Below are 20,908 nucleotides of genomic sequence, written 5' to 3'. Positions count from 1 at the left end.
CATCATTATCATCTTCATCATCATAGACTTTATACTTTATATGTAGCTCTGATGGGCTACTTGCAGGACGAAAGGTGTAATCAGCGTAAGAGCCATCAGAAGATTCCTCCTCAGCAGACGCTAAGAGTTGAGCAGGGGGACCTGTTCCACGTTGGATAGGACTCAGAAGCAGTGGAGCCGGACGTTTTACAGTAGTAGCCGTCACCACTGTGAGGGTGGTCGGAGTTGCCAGAGAATACTGCTCCGTCGACGGACCAGTCGACGAGCTCGGCGTCGAAGTAGTCTTCGAGGGATTAGTCAATGATTAACTAGGAGTCGACAAAGAAGCGATGCCGTCGACGGAGCAGAGGCCTTTGTCGTCGACGGCGCTGCCGCCAACAAAGATGTCATTGTTGTCGACGAGGTCTTCAACGTCGACGGAGCCATCGACGACGAGGGGTGCCACTCGTAGCCGTTTCCTGAAGGGTCAAGACTTTCTCCCTGTGCATTTGGCTCGTGAGACTTTGGAGTGACTCCGTTGGGGGTCTGAATCGCTGACCGGGGCTGCAAGGAGGAGTGCACGCAGAGGCAGCGGGACTGCGAGGACCAGCAGGCAGTGCGTGGGATTAGACACAGCTGGCCCTCTTTCCGCCAACCACTTCCCTCTACTTAGCCACGCCCCCACCCGCGACGCGTGGGCAGCGCCGGGCAAAGCCCGGGCCAAGGGTGGGCCCGTTTTCGCCCGGAATAGTCCGGTCCGGGCCACCCCCCTAAATACTTTTAATTCATTATTTGAAATCATAATGCTGTATTATAAGAGGTAAATACATTGGTTTATTTTCTAACGTGAAGGTACATTTTCTTTTTAACCATGTCTGTATCTACCAATAAGAGCAAAATTTTAAAATCCGGTAAGCTCTTAAATGGTACCCTTGACAATTTTATTACTAATGCTAACATTGCGATAGATCAAGGGATAATTCTTATGGAACGCCGGGTGTCTCAGGGTCTGGCCATGGCAAAAAGATCCTCCATGAGTCATTTTGCGACCGTGCGTACGCCAGAACACTCGCTTGGAGTAAATAACATTATTGATGTTGAAGCTCAAATACACGATACTTCAACACATGAACAGTTACACCCAATATTAAATTCTGAATCCCAAGATATGGTAGACCCAAACTTTACCCACAACTCAACTAGAAATAGTGAAATGACGAGTCTCCCGGACCCACAAAATACCAGACAACTACGAGAGCGAAGAGAGGGAGCAATACCTAAAAGAAAACGGGCCAACATCAGCGTAACAGGAGGTAGAAACCCAAAGGTCCCAAAAGCCCAGGGCAAGAGTGATATATCGACCAGGCAACAAAGGCCCTTGGTTACAAATCCCCCGATCAGTCACACAAGAAGAGGTGTGGCGCCGCGGCCAGGGCGACTGACGCTGGAATCTGGGGACCACGGTTCGATCCCCGGCTCCGGCGGCAGGTTAGCCCAGCACCAAGTGACTCTGGGCAATAGCTCGCTTAATCTTCCCGACAGCCCCCCAGCGCCTAGAGACCCTTACGGGTGATTGTGCGCTTTACAAATGTGGACTTTACTTTACACAAACCAACCGCCGACGACATCGATCAAGATTTGGTTGCTGGAGGAGGGGGGGGGGCAAGCGTAGATCCTACTATTAAGGTGATAGATGACCCTCTAATGGATAAGCTAGGGACGCTGTTAAAATCACTCCTTAAACCATTAGAATCCAGATTATCAAATATAGAGAAACAACTTTGTCAGCTCTTACTGGTTAATAAGGAAGGACCAGCGATAGGGAAAGATGCAACAAGTAAAAAAATCTCACCCAATGTGCAGAAATTGACCCCTATTAATCCTAACACCCAGGGGACTAAACAACCAGTAGAACCTGCCCCCCCCCCCCCCGGCCTGATAGGAAAGGAGACTTTAACATTTAAACCCGGCCCCAAAGAGAGTGGAGTGGCCCTGGCCAAGGGAGCAAGAGGAGGCCCAAAGATTAAATCTTCCCCCAGAAACTAGCCCATATTTAGTGATACTAACAGATGTCCCTGAGTGGAGTGATTCCACACAGGAAACATTTAACTCTGAAGAATAAAGCAGCACATTGGCTGAACACAAACCGTCCCCTACCTCACCATTTTACGAGTGAAATTCTAATGGTGCGTAGATCATCATGGGTGGGTAATAGCACAAAAAACGTCCTAGGGGACTGTGTATTAGTGAACTTCAGGGACCCCCGCATGGTGACTCATATTTGTAACTGGAGTCACCATAATGTTTCGACAAAGATAGAAGCCCGACTGCTCTCCTACTTCTATCCTCCACCTTTCCTAGATGAGCGAAGGGGGAATGGACTAGGGTCACAAATCGCACAATGAGGAGGTTGGAATTTGATGAGTTCGGTCCTTGTAATGATTGGATAGATATACCGACTCAAAATAGGTTTAGCGGCTTAGAGAATGTAGATTGACATCAGTCGCCGTATAGAGGTTCACCTGAAGGGGGGGGGGGGGTGTAAGACAAGGCTTGCATTATTCCCCTAAACCAAGTAGTACCATGAATATCGATCTGGTGGGTAATTGCGGGCAGGGCAATTATGACTTAGTGAGGGAGCTAGGGAAACACCATGTACAAGCCCCGCGAGAACCGCTGCTCTTAAATAAAGGAGGAGAAGACGAACAAGGGGTAGTTAATCATTATTTAGCTATAGGAGATACAACGGTACACAGTATAGTTAGGAGTCTTGCTGATCCAGATGAAGACCGAGCACTAAGAATAGAATATTCCCAACTGGCCCCAAGGGAATCTCCACCACAGATTGCAAGGGACAGTGATATATCTCCTAGTGAAAACCAAGCGCTGGCAAATAAGAGTTCAATTATACTAAGCTTGTTAAATTGGAACGTAGCAGGTCTCACGAGTAAATTTAGCGATCCAGCATTCCTCCCCTTTATAGATAACTTCTCCATTTTCTATTGTCAGGAGAGTTGGGAGCAAGACCCCATACACAAATGGTTTCCGAACTTTTCATACCCCTGCAAAACCATCTGCGAGTGGGAGAAATTCAAGAGGTCTTTGTACCTATATATCTAATACGGTAAATATAAAAATTTTGGGTCATAATCTGGGTTCTGCCTATTATCAATCCCTGACACTTAAAATGGGAGGAAACCAAACCATCAGGCAGATTAATTTTTATAATAATGTAACAAATGAAGACTTCGTCCATGTTTTTAATGAACTCTCACAAAGCCTGTTAAATGCAGATAATGATAGTCAGACGGGGATATGTATTCTATGGGTAGGGGACTTCAACTGTCATCTATGCCCCCATAGCTGCTCTAGGATTGGTGGGATGGAAAATATTACGGGAGACCCCTGTACCCATTTTCTTCATTCAACCCATGGAACATTTTTTAATACCTTTTTATTTCAATATGACCTGGGTTACATTAATGAATTGTGTAGCCCACAGGTGTATTTTAGTCCAACATTTAATGGTAGGGGGTGCAATTCAGTACTAGACTTCGCTCTGGCATCAAATTGCTATTTGTGTAATGTCTCAAATTTTAAAGTAGGGGACCTCGCAATCAGCGACCATTTCCCCATTAGTTTCTCTTTTTCTGTTATGGCAACAAATGACATTAAGAACAGGGCTGTTGTTGATAACCTTTATAACTATGGGCTGACCCTAAACAAAATTAAATGGATACTCCATCGGCTGGAATAAAGTAGAGCCCATTGACTTTCTTACACGCCTCCTAGAAAACAATTTTGGGGATTTCACGATATGCCTCTCAGAGAGTAAAGACAACACCCTAGTTACCGCAGCTTTTCATAGGATCTCGAAAGAGATCAGGAAACTTCTTACAAGAACAAAAAGACAAAATATATAAAAACTAGAGTGGAGGGATGGTTTAATACAGAGTGTAGTAAAGCCCACGCTGTATTAATTAAGAGCCTTAAATCTAAACTAAAAATTGCCTCAGAGATAAAAACAGCACAGGGCCAACTATTATGGTACTATAAAAAATAGAAAGAACCAATTAAAACAGGAAGCATGGCAAGCTTTACATCAAGCATGCATCCTAAAAGATAACATCGGCTTTTGGAAAGCGGTGAAAGCCCCTTTTTTTCAGGCCAGGAGAATGGACACCATTGAGGTGGCCATAGAGGAAGACACCTGGGTAAAACATTACTCAGAGTTGTACAAAAAAGATTAAACATTATGTATCGACCATACTGTTGTCCGTGGTCTAGAAGTAACTAACCCCCAGGCACTTTTTCCTTTAAATATCACCTTTTCAGTCTCCGAGGTAGAAGCAGCTATCAGGGAAAGAGCCGCTGGTAAAGCTCCGGGACCTGATGGGGTCCCTGTGGACATCTATAAAACCAAAGATATAACTATGGGCCCCCCTCTTAACTAATGTTTTAAACAGTAGTAACGATACAGCTTTCATAAGTACCTGGCAAGAGGCAATTTTGGTTCCTATGTTTAAAAAGGGGACAGAAATGACCCGATATGTTATAGGCCAATTTCCCTACTTGACTCTTTGATGAAAGTAGCAGGTAGAATAATTTAAAATAGATTACAGTCATGGGCAGAGGAAACTGGAGCCCTTTCGAAGTTCCAATATGGATTCAAAGCGGGGTTAGGTACCGTCGAGCAGGGGCTAAATTTGGCATTAATAAGGAAATTCGTGGTCGCAAAAAAGGGAAATTTATTCCTAACTTTTGTCGACTTAAGCTCGGCATTTGACTGTTTGAGCCACGAAATCCTACGGGACACCCTACAAAAATTGGAAATTGATACCAATATATTGAACTTTATAAAAGAGTTATACCGGGGGCTGGTGCCAAAGTAAGATATGGGAATGAGGGACAATGTACAGCAACTTTCCCCATAAAAAAGAGGTCAGGCAAGGCTGCATACTTGGCCTTTTCTGTTCAATCTTTATATTAATAGTATTGCAAATTATCTTATTAGTTTTAACCTGGACTACCCTCGTATAAATGGTTGCGCCGTCCCGATTCTATTGTACGGGGACGACACGGTCATTATGGCAAGGACCCAGGTTGGACTCCAGAGAGCATTAACACTCTTTGCAAGTTATATGTGTAATAGAGGTCTAAAAATATATATAGGTAAAACCTTCAGTATGTGTTGCTCTCAAAAGAGAAATGTGCAATGTAATTTTTTTTTAGATCAGTCAAGGATAGAACTAACAAGCACCTTTTTATACTTGGGTATTATTTTTAACAGAAATGGGTCATGGTCTTCTGCTGCTAATACAAGGAAACTGGCCTTTTCCCGAGCTATTGGTGCAGTACGCAATTTTGAAACCAAGTTGGGGGGACGACCAGTTCACATTTTGAGGGATGTTTAGGTCTCCAAATGTATATCTACAGCAATATACGGTGCTGGAGTATGGGGGATTGCTGACACTCGGGACATCCAACTATATGAAAATACCTTCCTCAGATACTTACTAGGTGTACCAAGATCAACATGGACGTTTGTTTGCCATAAGGAGCTAGGTTTGGTCTACGTTACTGATCTCAAAACTGAGCCCTATCTTGTTACGGCACAAAATATGGACTTCGGCAGAAACTTTTTTAAATATTGACGTAGTAATGGACTGTTTGAAACTACAGAGGGCAAGCAAAATTGACTGGCTAACATATGTTAAAGGTATTTTAACCGAGATAGGACACCCGGAAATTCTTTGATTCCCCAAACACCATGGCCACTATCTCAAGGAAAAATCTGAAGAAAAGCGGTCTCATTTTCCTGGATAATAAACGCTGGAAAGTGGAAAGTAAAAAGGTCTCTGTCCAGGAAAATCACCTGATCTTACAGGGCTCAGGCATTCAGCAGTACCTGCTCCTTACAACAAGCAGCTATGCGCGGATGCTCCTAACACGTTTTAGGGCCAGAAATTTCTTTAGATTAATTGCTTTCCCTGAAACTAATAGCTGGACAAAAGATCTAATTCCATGCCTGTGTGACGATGTATCTCAACAGTCGACATTACACTCCATTTTGTTTTGTAAATTTTACTCGTTGGCCAGGAAAAAATATCTTGGTGTGTTACTGAAGAGATGGGGTCTCAGGCAATGCAGACCAGCCCTTCTGAAACTTCAATTGCTGGAAGATAAAATGTCCATTTACCTCGTCTCCATGTTTTAAAAAAATGAAATTAGATGTAGACTAACTATGAATTGAGGTTCTGGCTCTCTCTTTGTAAATAAAGCGAAACCCTATCTATTTTAATTGTAGACCAGCCCTTCTGAAAAAATTTAGCTGTCAGAAGATGAAATGTCCTTTTAACCTCGTGCTCATGTTTTCGTTATAAAAGAATGTACTTAGCCACAGACTAGAATATTCTATACCTGTTAAATATTTTTATTATGTAATATATGTGCTTTTATGGTTTTAAAATTGAAATCGAATAAAGCTATCTTTGACTTGACTTTGACGTCGACGAGGTTCTCGAAGTCGACGAGGCTACCGTCGACGAAGGTGGTAGCGTCGACGAGTGATGCGTCGACGAATCCTTCGACGAATGACTCTTTGGTAAGGTTGTCGACGAGACGGATTTCTTCGCCGTCTACGAGATCTTCACAATGGATGATATAGGCCTGACTTCTTGGTGCATCGTCGACGATGCAGACGTCGTAGTCGACAGAGCAGGTCGTCGTTGAAGTAGGCACAACGTCGACGGATCTTGTCGTCTGGCATTCGTTTTGGATGACGAGGGCACGGAATGGGACTGCGACGGCAGAGAACTAGGTCCCGTAGGCTTAAAGGCCGGCAGATCCAATGGGGAGACGGACTTGGGAGAGGAGCGTCCACAAGCTTCTTTTTAAGAAAAGGAGAAGGAAGCTCGGTCTCTGACCCACGCTTCAGAGAGGTCTACGAATGTCAGGAAGACACACTCTATACCAGACACGGGGTTGTCTGAAGTCTTCAACCTCTGTAGCCACAGAAGGAGACGGGCCTCTCTATCCTTTAGGGTCTTTGAAGAAAAAGTTCTGCAAAACATGCAGTTCCTCACCTCATGGTCCGGGTACAAACAGTAGATGCATTTTTTTATGAGGGTCCTCATGGAAAAGGCTAAGTTTACCACAGGCAGAACAAGGCTGGAATAAAGATTTTTGTAGAAGACATGTTGTAGAAGATAGGTGGTTTGTAGAATGAAGAACCTGAGCAGAGCTCAGGGAGACTCCCTTCACACGACGTGCAGTAGAAAATCTGAGGGCTTGAGCTTCTGAGGAGAAGGTTCTAGAGGGTGTTACAGCCCGATTGGCTGGAACGTGGATTATAATGACATGGATATGTTACTAACGTGAACTCTCCCTCAATGCTTTCTATGGGCAACGTGAACTCTCCCTCAATGCTTTCTATGGGCTAATGTTGTTCTATGGTATTTTAAGGTTTTATTTCTTTTGGATCCATTTTGATATCTTTTTATATACTTATGTATATATCTATATGTATATATGTATGTACTTCATGTATATATGTTTCTACTACTATTTTATGTACCGTGGGACTCCCACTTAGACGACGAGCAATTATTCAAGCATGTGAATCTATGAAAGACACCCCTAATACTGGAGAGAATATATATATATATATATATATATATATATATATATATATATATATATATATATATATATATATATATATATATATATACACACACACACACACACACACACACACACACACACACACACACACACTTGGGCATAATTGTTTCAAATTTCAGTACAGTTAATAATTTGTGATGGTTTTAAACAGTAAATCAATATTTGTGTTTTAGAAGGATTTTTATTCAACAATCTTTTTAAAAAGGTATTTTACCATGCAATTTACTATTTTAGTTGCAATGTGCATTTATTGATTTTTTTTATCATGGATTTTGCCGCAGAATAGAAGTAGACAAGAATATTATAGCGTTATACCACTACAAAGTAGAAAAGAGCATTCAAAATGCAGTGCAATGGTATTGCAAAGACCACGTGATGTATCAACAGTAGATAAGGGAACCAAGAATACAATATAAAATGCTCCTGGCCCGTAATGCTAGCACTACCAGAAGTAGGAAAGTTCACCAGGACTCAAAGCAACCACAGACAGCAGGGTACACATCGTCTAACTGAAGGGCAATACCAGAAGCAGTGGCAGGATAGACAATGTCACTATGTAAAGGAATTGAACTGTAATACAGAAGACAAGTGTGTGTGTGTGTGTGTGTGTGTGTGTGTGTGTGTGTGTGTGTGTGTGTGTGTGTGTATACATAACGCACCACGGAGTAGACAAATTATATACACACATACATACACATATACACACACATACATACATATATACATCATCAAGAAGATGAAATGAAAAATTAGAATCACCCCAATGCCTTATGGGGTACAAAAAAACATTACTCAAGTGAAGCCAACAAGGCTAAACATATGAAGACCTAACCGAATATGCCAAATGGAATGGTATATATCGGCATGAAAAAGCTGGCAGGGATAGGAAAAGCCGTTACTAGTGGAAATGACGGACATATATAATTTCTGCTATGTATGCTCATTACATCATGATGCCAATGAAGTATATGAAATGTGGTATGCAATGAATACGACAAATTTAATTGGCAACAAAACAGTATATTATATTAATTATGAATGGTTTTGTTTCAGTTTTCAATATTTAATGTATATGAAGCTTATTTTTGGAGGCATAATTGAATCCAACATAATGAATATGGAAATTATGATCCAATGAAATATAAATGGTATGATATCCATTAGGACGTATTCAGGACCACTACAAGATGGCCGCTAAAATGAAGTCCATTGTTTATTTTGATTCACATGCACAAGACACTTTCTATGTTTATTAACTATGAGCACTGTTTTTATTTAAACACGATAGAGTAAAGTTGTTTTGGAGACTGACTAAGGCGGAAACGCTGAAACGCGTTTGTCAACATTTGTAGAAACGGATGAATAAACTTAATTTAAGCAAAGCTTTGACCCCTGGTATGGCTTGAGAGTGCACTCTACTGTAGCAGTTCCTGAGATCAAGAGACTGGTGTTGTGGAATATAATTGCGTGTTTCACCGTGCGCCGAGGATGCACCCGTAACATAGCGGAGCAACGGCTGGTGAACTGTGTTTTGGGAATATATATAACGAATAGTTTTCTTACCTGTCGGTATAGTTTTGCAGCTTGAAGATCTTTCTGGATTCACTATGCTGTGCATTATTCCGCGGTCTTGTGGTTGGGTCCGGAATCGTAGTCTTTTCTTTCTTTTTTTTTTGTAGCCCAGGTGGGCGTCGGCGTCACACCTCCTTGGGTGTATTTCCGGTGAAGTCGGCATGCTTCCTGCGGAAGCTCCCACTCTTGGGCGCCATCTTCGGGTTCTTTTTTTCCGTGTTTCTTTCATTTCCAAAGTAATGGCAATGTTCCATTAGGTGATATTTTACCGCTCTTGTCCTTTTAAAGTCTTTTTTTTTAATCTTTTCTTACCACCTCTTCTCTCTCCAGCCTCATCTTTCTGGCGGAGGTGGGTGGGTTCGCTAGTGAATCCAGAAAGATCTTCAAGCTGCAAAACTATACCGACAGGTAAGAAAACTTCGTTTTGCAGTGTGAATCTTTCTGGATTCACTATGCGGTGCATAGATTTTGTAGCGGTTTCTCATTTCTGTGGCGGCTGGGTGGAAGATGAGCGTTGGTTATTGAATAGGTGTTGGAGCACCTTTTGTCCGACTTGTGCTTCCTTGTTCATCTGTATATCCACACAGTAGTGCTTCGTGAACGTGTCCACCGAAGCCCATGTTGACGCCAGGCAGATGTCTTGTATGGGTGTGTTAGCCAGGAAGGCTATTGTAGCCCCCTTTTTCCTAGTGGAGTGGGCACGTGTCCCCTCTGCTAGCTCTTGTCCTGCACGTTTGTGGCAGAGTTGAATTGTTTGTGCGATCCATCGTGCAATAGTCTCTTTGGTTACTGCCTTGCCCATGAAACTGTTGGCGAATGGCACAAAGAACTGTTTTGTTTTCCTGTGTCCCTTCGTCCTTTCAATGTAGTGCATGACTGCCCTTCTGGCGTCCAGGGTGTGCAGAGCTCGCTCTGCGCAACTGGTTGGTTTTTGGAAAAAACTTGGTATCTGTATAGACTGGTTCATGTGGAATTCGGACACCACCTTTGGCATGAAGTGTGGGTCAGTCCTCATCACAACCCTATCATTGTGTATTTGTATGTAGGGTTCTTGTAGCGTCAGTGCCTGAAGTTCGCTTACTCTGCGTAAGGACGTTATTGCAACCAGGAAAGCGTTTTTCATAGTTAGCATCTTTAGGGAGGCCTTGTGAAGTGGTTCAAAGGGCGCTTTCATGAGTTCCGTTAGGACTATGTTCAAGTTCCATGCAGGTGGCGGCACCCGCTTGGGTGGTGCGATCCTTTTCGCTCCTTCCAGGAATCTCTTCACCACCTGTGATGTGAAGAAACTCCTGCACGTTTCTCCCCTTGTGTAGGCGACTATCGCTGCCAAGTGAACTTTTAACGAGGACGAGCTAAGGTTCTTCTCCAGCAGGTGCGTCAGGTACTTTAGCACTGTGGAGTCCTTCTTCATTTTATTGTGAAGTTTTTCTTTTCTGCACCACATTGTGAATCTTTTCCATTTCGCAACAAAGCACTTCCGAGTGCTGGGCTTTCGTGCCTCCCGAAGAACCCTCAGGGTGCTTTCTGGTAGTTTCAAGTGTGCAAACTCTATGTCCTCAGGAGCCATGCCACCAGGCTCAGGCTCTCTGGCTCTGGGTGCAGCACCTCTCCGTTCTGCATGGAGAGCAGGTCTTTCCTCTTGCCGAATCTGTGGGGTGCACACTGTCATCTCCATGATCTGCGAGTACCATGTCGGTCTGGCCCACTGCGGCGCGACCAGTATCAGGGTCATGTTGCTCGCTCTGCATTTGCTCAGCACTCTGTGCATCAGTGGTGTCGGGGGGAAAAGCTTAAGCAATGTCCTGGACCAATCTATCCATAGGGCATTCCCCAGGGACCCCTCCTCGGGCTGTCTGGATGCGAAGTTTTGGCATTTTGCATTCTGGCGTGTGGCAAACAGGTCCACTGATGGCGTTCCCCATCTGTCGAACAGCCACCTTGTCTCTTGAGCATTGAGCTCCCACTCCTGGGATGCCGATGTCGGTCTGCTGAGCCAGTCTGCTTGTATGTTGTCCTTCCCTGGTAGGTGTATGGCTAGCAGGTCTATCTTGAGAGGGATGGCCCATCTCCATATCTCCTGCGCTAGCATTGAAAGCGTGGCTAACTGTGTCCCACCCTGCTTGTTGATGTAGAACATCGCTGTGGTGTTGTCGGTTTGTAGCAATACCTTGTGCTTGTACAGCCTTGTTTGGAAAGCTTTCAGTGCAAGGAAGATTGTCTTCAATTCTAGGTAATTGATGTGCTTTGTCGCATCTGCTGGCGTCCACAGTCCCCTCACCTTGAGTTCCTCCATGTGAGCGCCCCATCCCTTCAGGGATGCGTCTGTGGTGATGGTCACTGTTGGTGTTGGGGGCGTTAGAGGCTTTCCCCTTGTTATGTTCTCCATGTTCCACCATGTCATCTCCTTCTGCACTGAGTGCGTTACAACCACTAGATCCTCCTACCTGCAGCTTGTGACCATTGCTCCTGTAGCCATTCTTGAATGGGTCTCATGTGGAGTCGTACATTTGGTACTAGGTGGATGCATGATGCCATCATGCCCATGATCTTGCTAGCAGTCCTCACTGTCCGAGCTTGTCCCTTCCGGTAGAGGCGAGTTTCTTTCACCAGCGCCCTCTTCTTGCTGGGGAACACCTTGCCCTGTAAGGTGTTGATCTGTGCTCCCAGGAAGATCTTCACTTGTTCTGGCTCCATTGATGATTTCTTCCAATGGATGGAGAACCCCAGGTTTATGAGCGTGCTCGTCACTGTTTGTGCGTGCTGCTTGCATTTCTGGTATGAGTTTGCTTTCACTAGCCAGTCGTCCAGGTAAGGGTATACGTGTATTCCTTGCCTTCGTAGGTGCGCTGCGACTGCTGCGAGGCACTTTGTGAAGACCTTTGGTGCTGATTTTAGCCCGAAGGCTAGTGTTATGAACTGGTAGTGGCTTTCTCCGATGGTGAATCTGAGCTTATGCTTGTGCTTTCTGTTCATTGGGATGTGCAGGTAGGCGTCCTTGAGGTCTATCGTGACCATGAAGTCCCCGATTTGCAATTGCGGGAGCACCTCTTGCAGGGAGGTAATTTTGAATGTTTGCGTTCTTATGAATTTGTTCAGGAACCTTAGGTCCAGAATGGGTCTCATTGTTTCGTCTACTTTTGGTACCAGGAAGTACGTTGAGTATATTCCCTTGTTTCTTTCCTTGAAGGGTACCCGTTCTATGGCCTGCTTCTGCAGGAGTTCCTTTGCTTCTTCCTGAAGACGCTCTAGTTGTTTGTTTGCTAGTGGTCTTCTTTTTGGTTTTCTGCTTGTTGGCCTCCCCTCCAACTCTATGCAGTATCCGAATTGGATGATGTTGAGGATCCATTTGTCTGATGTGATTTCTCTCCATTTTTGGAGGTAAAATCTTAATCTTCCTCCCACTGGTGTTGTGTTCGTAGGTGTCTAGTTTGTGTAACACCTGATCCCTCTGTACGTGCTGCCGCCTGGGATCTTTTCTGTGGGTGGGCACACGGAGTTTTGTGAAGTCACTTAGAGGCGGGCTGCTGCCCCCCTCTTTTATTCTGTCCACGTCTGTTTCCTCTCCCTCGAAAGGACTGGCCTCTTGGCTGGTACTGCCAGGACTGCTTCTGCTGACCCTGCTGAGCCTGCGAGTCAGCCTGGTGCGTTTGTTGGAAAGCCTGGTGTGATGTACCTGGCTGGTTTCCACCTCTCCCGTCGGGCCTCCGTGACGGGGTGCCCCTTTTGCTGCCTCTGAACTGCAATGCTCCCATGGACCTTGCCGTTTCGTTATCCTTTTTCAGTTGACTGAGCTTCTCATCAACTGTTGTTCCGAACAGTGTTTCGCCGTTGAACGGTGTGTTCAGGATGCTGTGTTGCACCTCGGGTTTGAAACCTGAAATCCTGAGCCAGGCGTGTCTTCTTTCAGTGACGCCAATCATCATGAGCCTGCTGGAGGTGTCTGCTCCATCCAGGGCAGTCTTGAGGCAAGAATTTGCCGCGTTCTTCCCCTCTTCTACCAATCTTTCGGCCTTCTGCCTGGCATCCTGGGGCAGGTTTTTGACCAACTGACCCAGCTCCTCCATGATCTGGTACATGTGCCTGTTTATCAGGGCGTTGGAATTAGCCATGCGCCAGTGGGTCGCGGCATTCAGTTCGATCCTCCTGCCCACCAGGTCCATCCTCTTGCTTTCCTTATCTGGTGGTGGCCCAGAAGTAGTGGGCACGTTAGCCCTCTTTCTTGCTGTGGCCGTGATGAGTCCGTGCCCTGAATGTAGGGTGGGTCTTTTGAGGAATGCTTGTATTTTTTCTCCGTTCTGGGAGTGACCGCCTTGCATGTTGCGGGCTCCTTGAATGCTTCCCTTCCCTGTGCCAAGACGCTGTCGAGCATTGGCAGGTACTGGCTCCTTGTTTGTGTGGGGAGCAATGTCTCCAGAAGGAAGTCTGCTTTCTGCTTCTCTTCGTCGAGCTCGAGTCTGAAAGCTGCTGCGGCAGACATTATCACTGAGTTGTAGGCCCCGATGTCGTCCGGCGGCGAGGGCTTCGAGGGATATGTGTCGACCGCCTCCTCTGGGCTTCGGGTGCCGACATCTAGATAATCCACCTCCTGTGATTCAGAGGGCGCCGACCCGGCGTCAGTCCTGCTGTCCTCTTCCTCCTCATAGTAGTAACTATAGTAGGGGCTCTCCAAAAATGTCTGGAGCCCAAACGGGAACGATCCAGACCCGACCGCGGAAAAAAAGAATCTGAAGATGGCGCCCAAGAGTGGGAGCTTCCGCAGGAAGCATGCCGACGTCACCGGAAATACACCCAAGGAGGTGTGACGCCGACGCCCACCTGGGCTACAGAAAAAAAAACTAAAGAAATGACTACGATTCCGGACCCAACCACAAGACCGCGGAATAATGCACAGCATAGTGAATCCAGAAAGATTCACGCTGCAAAACATATATACATAAACTCCAATATACATGTGAGGAATACAAACACACATGCAAGCAGAAAATGATACACACATACATAAATGTATATGGTTATAGACAGAAACGCAGAAGGAAAGCGTACTATAAACACAACATAGGGGCATGGTATACACCGCAAAGGAATAACACTGAAAACTGGCCAACTCCTACAAATAAACAGCAGTATCTGCTGCTGACAACTAAAGGCGAATAATTCTGCACCTAGCAGAGAAAGAAAAACGGCACTCATTGAGTGACACCCACTTGAACATCACAAGTGGAATTAAGAGGTAAAACCATGAAAGGTTTGAAAGGCAAAAAGAAACAGAATAAGTCTATTTCCACATAAGAAAAGGTGCTGGCACCACCAGAAGAAATACAGGTTGGAACTTAGACCTGCAGAAAGCGGCCCGGAGGCTGGACCTAGACACAGCTACGAATACTTATACTTATGAAGTGGTTTAATCAGATCAGATAGTTTTGAACTGACGCAAAGTTGAATTAACCTGCTCCCCAAACAGATGGACACCATCAAATGGCATATACTGAAGAGGGCAAGCTTGAGGCTGGGGAGGCCTGCAGGCCACTAGCGCACCCCAGATCAGTCAGCCAATAATGTTCCAAGGAAGGTGGGGCAAGAGTACCCAAAAGAGTTTGCCCCACACCCTCCTCTCCACCTGCAAAACAAGAGAGACCGAAAAGGATCTGAATTAGAAAGGCAATGGGATCCGCAACACGCGCCGTCGGCGGCGTAGCAGGCTAAAGACATACAGACACCAAAGGTGTGAACCCCAGAGGGCTGCGCACCAACCCTGCGTCCATACTGCTAACGGATTCAGGGGGCCCGCTGCATGGGTCTAGAAAGCGCACCAGAGGGAGTCAGAGGATCAAAGAACCATTGAAGTGAAAGATATTCTTTTTATTTGGTCGAAGCTCGTCCCGGCTGCAGGATATTCAGGGAGGCAAGGAGTCGCCCGAGATGCCTCTGCAACCGGCAGTTGTGAGACGACGTCCAACTTACGTTTAGCACGTTGGGTCTTCGGCGCCTTCTGCGAAGGCGATGGCTCCTCACCAGTGACTCCTCGACTGTCTCTCTGCTTCGGGGAAGACGGACGCCGTAGCAGTTCATCTCAAAGCTTTGCAGCAAGGAGTTTCATACAGTGTTCCATAAACACCTGCTGGATACGCTGACAGGAGCCACAGTCTACTGAATCATGGTGCTCAACAAGACACTATAAACAGACAGTATATGGATCCGTGATTGACCTCGGTCTTTTCCAAGAGCGACAGGGCTTACACCAAGTGGCCATCGTTGGCACACTGTTTATTAGACAAGAAGAGTAGAATGGCCCGCTATGGATCAGTGTTGCAAGAGCGGAAAAGGAACAGACGTCGCCAAGGGGGTTAAGTGGACGCAGTTGATGTCACATTCGGCGGCCTATACTGAGTCGCACGAATCCCTCTGCAGGAACGCTGCCATGCTATGAAATAATTTCACAATCCAGTCTCGTGCCTTGGGAGGATTCTAAAGTAAGGGCTCTGTGGCTAGAAGTCTATCAGATATGAAGTATACAACATATCACACTAAAGATGGTAGAGATCCAAATGCTAGTTTGGGAAATGTCTCACACTTTGCTACACAAATGCTTGTATACAGCTACATTGATGAAACATGGTGTGAGCAGGCTACACTGTGCATGCTAGCGCACACACACAATCCATCCATACACTAGCATATAATGCTTATGTATCCGATCTTTCACATCTTTTTGTCTCCATACATACCTAGAAAACTATCAAACCAGTCTAGATTCAAATACTTTATTCGGTTAAAAAGCAAAAAATAACCATAAAAGTAGCATGAAAAGGTACAATTTACAAAGGGGTCAAGTAATCATTATTTAAAATCACACAAAAGAAAAAGAAAAAAAAAAAAAAAACACACCAAAATTAGGTACATGTATACAACATAAAAAATTAGTTCATTTGAATCGATTTGCGACATTTAAAAACTGATTTGAAAAATTCAGCAAATGAGGCTACCATAAAAACAGTTTCCATTTTCTGGCACTCTAAAAACGCTAAGCGACATCTGTATACATTTAAATCTTTAAGAACAGGGATGATAAGTTTCTTTCGGAAAAAAGTATAAAATTTACAAAAAAATAAAATATGTATATCAGATTGTGGGGACACATCACATGGACAAAAACATAGATCTTTCGACCAACAATTCATCACAGGAAAAGATAATACCCTAAAAACAATGTTAAGTCTAAACCGGGTTAAAAGGAAACGTTCATGGTTGGACATATACAATGATAAATATGGCTGTAGTTTCTCTCCACATAAAATATCCTGATGAGCGGAAACAGTCTTTTTTCTCGCCTCCTCTAAATGTCTTTTGTCCCTGAGATAGGTAATACACAAATTTTTCAGGTCTCTTCTTGATATGTATGCCATTGATAAGGGATCCTTAAAGTATTGGGCGCAGCTTAATTCTTCGAGAAAGTTTCTGACATAGCATATCCATTTGAAATCATTAATATTGTCCAATGCTAAAATGTCCTTTAAAATAGCCCGGTTAACCACACATTCATCGTTTGTCCAAACCCTGTGCCAAAGAAAGATTGGCTGAATCTTAATCGTATCAGTAACATAAAGCACTACCAATTCAGCATGGCATATCATGGTCGCAGTACTTTCAGGCACGGACAAGATGTAACGTAAAAACTTGTTTTCCATAGTTTGAATTGAACTAATATTTGAGTAACCCCACAAACCTGATCCATAGGTAGCTACAGCTAAACAGGTCGCCTTATAAATAATTAAAATTTCCTTTATGGTTTTTTTTCCTAATTTTTTCATAAAACATTGTAAGGCCATGATAGTTTTGGAAAACAACAGAGATCTAGCATAGATTCCAGTAGTCCATGAGCCGCTTTCATGAAACAAAATTCCCAGATATGGGAAGGTGGAGGTCTTTTCTAAGGGATTGGAATTTATAAAAATTGGCTTCAGATGCTTGCTTGTTCTTGACCCACAATACATAGACAAAGTTTTGGAGCAATTAATTTTCAAGTCTAAGCCAAGCATGAAACTATTAAAAGATGTAACCAAAGTTTGTAGTGCCATTGGGGTGCGTGCCATCAAAACAGCATCATCAGGGCAGGGACAGGCCTCCCACCCACCATAGGCATGTCCCTACCCTCTTGCACAAGGCGATTCTCCAAGCCATTTATATATAGCAAAAATAAAAAGGGGGCTAAAACGCACCCTTGGCGTACACCCCGACCAATCCCAAATGGTCTACTGCATTCTCCATCTTTCCCATGTCGGACACTTGCAGTGGCCCCGGAATATAGATCTCTCAAGAAGCATATAATAGCATTGTCTACCCCCAGTTCGGCCATAATTGCCCACAATTTATTGTGTGACACACAGTCAAAAGCGGACGATAAGTCAACAAAAGTGAGGTATAGACGTTGTTTTTTAACCCTTATATACTTCTGTTGCAAGATAAACAGATTCAGTCCTTGCTCTATAGTCCCTAAACCCCTTTGAAACCCAAATTGAAAATCACTTAGCACCCCATGGTCTTCTGCCCAGCTTTGCAACTTAACTAAAACCACTCTCCCCAGAATTTTTATGGAAGAGTCCAATAAAGAAATTGGCCTGTAGCACGTGCAATTCTGCCTGTCACCTTTCTTGAAGATTTGGGCTATAATCGATGTAAACCAAGTAGGAATTAGACCTTTTGCCAAGGCAACATTAAAAAGCTGGACTAGCAATGGCCCCCATAATTCGGTGTTAGCCTTATAGAGGTCTGCTGGTATACCATCTGGTCCATCCGCCTTACCCCCCTTAGTTGCCTTCAAGCTCGCAAGAACTTCAGGAAGGGTTACAACCAAGACTTTAGAGGTGTCTAAATTTATCAACATAGGGTCCTGGCCTGTATCAAGGACTGGTTCCACAGCCCTATAAAGGGAGGAAAAGTGCGCCAGCCACCCACTCGTCTTCTGGAACGGCGATTTCCATACGTGCCTTTTTTTCATATAGGAGGGGGGTGTTAATAACCCTCCAAAAAGCTGCCGGATCCTTTGATTGTGACGCCGCACATAATTCATCCCAAGCCTCCCTTTTTATCGAGACCTTCCTGTCCTTCAATACTATGTTATAGTCCCTCCTCAAATTTCTAATTAGGGTTACATCCCGTGGTCTTTTGTGAATCGCATGTCTAAGCTTTGTTAAGGCTTTAGTGCACTTCTTGTCGAACCATTTCCTATTAGACTTTAGGGAGTTTTTCCTTGCAACCCACAACGCCTCCTTAATTGTGGTAGAAATGATATTAAAATGGGTTAAGATTTCATTACTCTCGGCATGCTCATTCAAACAGATCAAAAAGCTACTCATACACTTATTCAGTAGTTTGGACAAAAAAATCAACCGGGACCACTCTACTCCATTTAAGGCTATAACCATTTTGGGTACCTAGCTTCACATCCTGCACCATATACTTGGAACCTACTATATGATCGGGTGCAGCAAATAGGTTCTCCGTTTTTACTACCTGTGGGTAGTGGTCACTTAATGGTAAGTCCATAATACTAGAGCTAATCAATCTGCCCGCAGAGTTATATGTACACAAACTAAAATCAATAATAGACGAAGCCCCCCGCCCCACAAAAGTTGGAACAAATGGCATTGTGTGGTGGGCTAACTCATTTGTAAATCCAAAATCAAAATTAAAAATCATCTCATTTAATGAGTCACCTAATAGGGTATGTTCAAAATGCGTCAAGTTAATATCCTGTTCCAACATCAGGCCGCAAATACCCTTCTGACCCTTTTTACACAGAGTACAATTAAAATCACCCCCCCATAATACCATAACTTCACCCCTTTTTTTTGTATCAAATTCGTGCTGTATGTCTACAGTTATAGTAACAAGTACATCCTTAATCATGCTACTTAAACAGTTATTGTAAAAATTAAGAAAAACAATCTTTGGACCCTTCCTTGTGTCTATCACTATTTTCTGATAGTAACTGGATCCAGGGGAAAAGGAGATCTTCTCATAAACTAGCAGGTTAGATATATACACAGTCAATCCTCCCTTGGGTCTTCCGTGTGCACCCCCCACCGCAGGGGTAAAATAAGTTTTATAGCCATTGAAGTGTATCGGTGCGGTGGCCCAGGTTTCTTGTAAAGCTAGTATGCCCACGTCGGCAATGACATCATCCCAGGATGGATTGGAAATTTTCTGTTTTAAACCTGCCACATTCCAAAAGACCACCTTGCAATATTCTTCTATGGGTAACGCTTCTGCAATAGCCCCAGTTTGTCTACCCTGACTCCCTTGTGTAATCTCATCCACCGCTCGAATTTCATGTGTCTCCTCACACCCCAAAAGGTTTATCAGCCCCAAGTCTACAGGTTTAGTGGTCTTAAAAACCTCTTCTTTTGTCATGGGGAGTCAATCCACCGCTTCCAAACAATCAAACCGGTTATAACACGGAAAGATCGGAGGAAATTGCAGATTGCCTAACCATCCTGGGTCATAACTTTGTGGATGGAAATAAGGAGGCCTCCCTCTATGTTTCACTACATTCCAACCATCTTCATTCCTCCCTCCCCATTGTGTGTTATGATGGTTGCTATCAAAAACCAGACCATTTTTACCTCCTTGGTGTCGGTTGTCCCTAGTCCAACTCCACCTGTTATCCGGGTGTTCACCCTCAGGGTAAAAATAAGATAGTGCCCTGGCCGTAATGGACAGACCACGGTTTCTTGGGGGTCTCGTTGTAATATATTCGGCAGTTCGTGGGTTCTCAAATGTTATCACCACACAATCGCCGTGTAACCTTTTTTTATTATACCCAATCCAAGGAGCCCTTTCAACCATCAGAATATTACTTCTGATAACTACCCTCTCCCGCCAGCTATCATTCAGCCAGTGAATAATTTTATTTACAAGTCCCCCATTATTTTCGTTTGATTTTGCATCTAGTTGAGGGACTCCAGTGAGAACCACAACATACGGTGCAGCTTTTGGGGGTAAGTGTATGTTTCTACGCACCTCCCTTTTTTGGGGGTTATCTTTATCCTGTTGTAGTTTAAGAGTTTGTGGGGCTGACAAAACTCCCGCCCCAACTGATAAAGTAGTAAGTGTTGGTATAGTTTTTGGCGGTTGATTAGTGGTAGGGACACTTTTAGCAGCTACGGGTGGCCTGTTCGTTAGTTTTTACAAGAGGAACTTTATTATTCAAGTTAAAGCTAGGGGCACTTATATCTTTATGAATATTTTTTAGTATTGTTTCCAAACAGCGTAACCTAACCTCGATGGGTTCGAGCAGAATTTTTAGCATTTCAAGGATGTTATTATTAACCATGCTCAGGCTACTACTGTCCTCACTACCTCTAACTTGATTGTTTACTACACCACTTAGTTCCAGAATTTCCTCCAAGCTGCTATCTAAAACGGTTTCGTCTGGGAGACTTAATGGTAGGCAGATATTGGCCTGGTGCCCTCCCCTAAAGTCATTGGTATGAGCAACTGGATTGCTGCTCACATTCAAGAGCGCAGGATCTAGATTGATTGGATCTTGATTCTTGCTAATATGGGCTTTTTTCCCTTTGCGAGTGGTGGATTTAATGGTCTTTTGTTTATTAGTCTTCTGTTTGGGGATTGCCCCCTCTTTCATACCCCTTTGATTTAAAGCGCTAGCTAT

The 20,908-nt window shown here is 44.2% G+C and overlaps 1 protein-coding gene across 5 annotated transcripts in view; it reads right to left on the bottom strand.

Moving 5' to 3' along the window:
• The window catches only part of LOC144755819 (ADP-ribosylation factor 1-like), a 161,385-nt gene that overhangs the window by 56,465 nt on the left and 84,012 nt on the right, over nucleotides 1–20,908 (bottom strand). The gene's annotated exons all lie outside the window — the stretch shown is intronic.

This window comes from Lissotriton helveticus, chromosome 5_1, assembly GCF_964261635.1.
Source record: "Lissotriton helveticus chromosome 5_1, aLisHel1.1, whole genome shotgun sequence".
Classification (NCBI taxonomy): Eukaryota; Metazoa; Chordata; class Amphibia; order Caudata; family Salamandridae; genus Lissotriton; species Lissotriton helveticus.
This window is presented reverse-complemented; position numbering and strand designations above follow the sequence as displayed.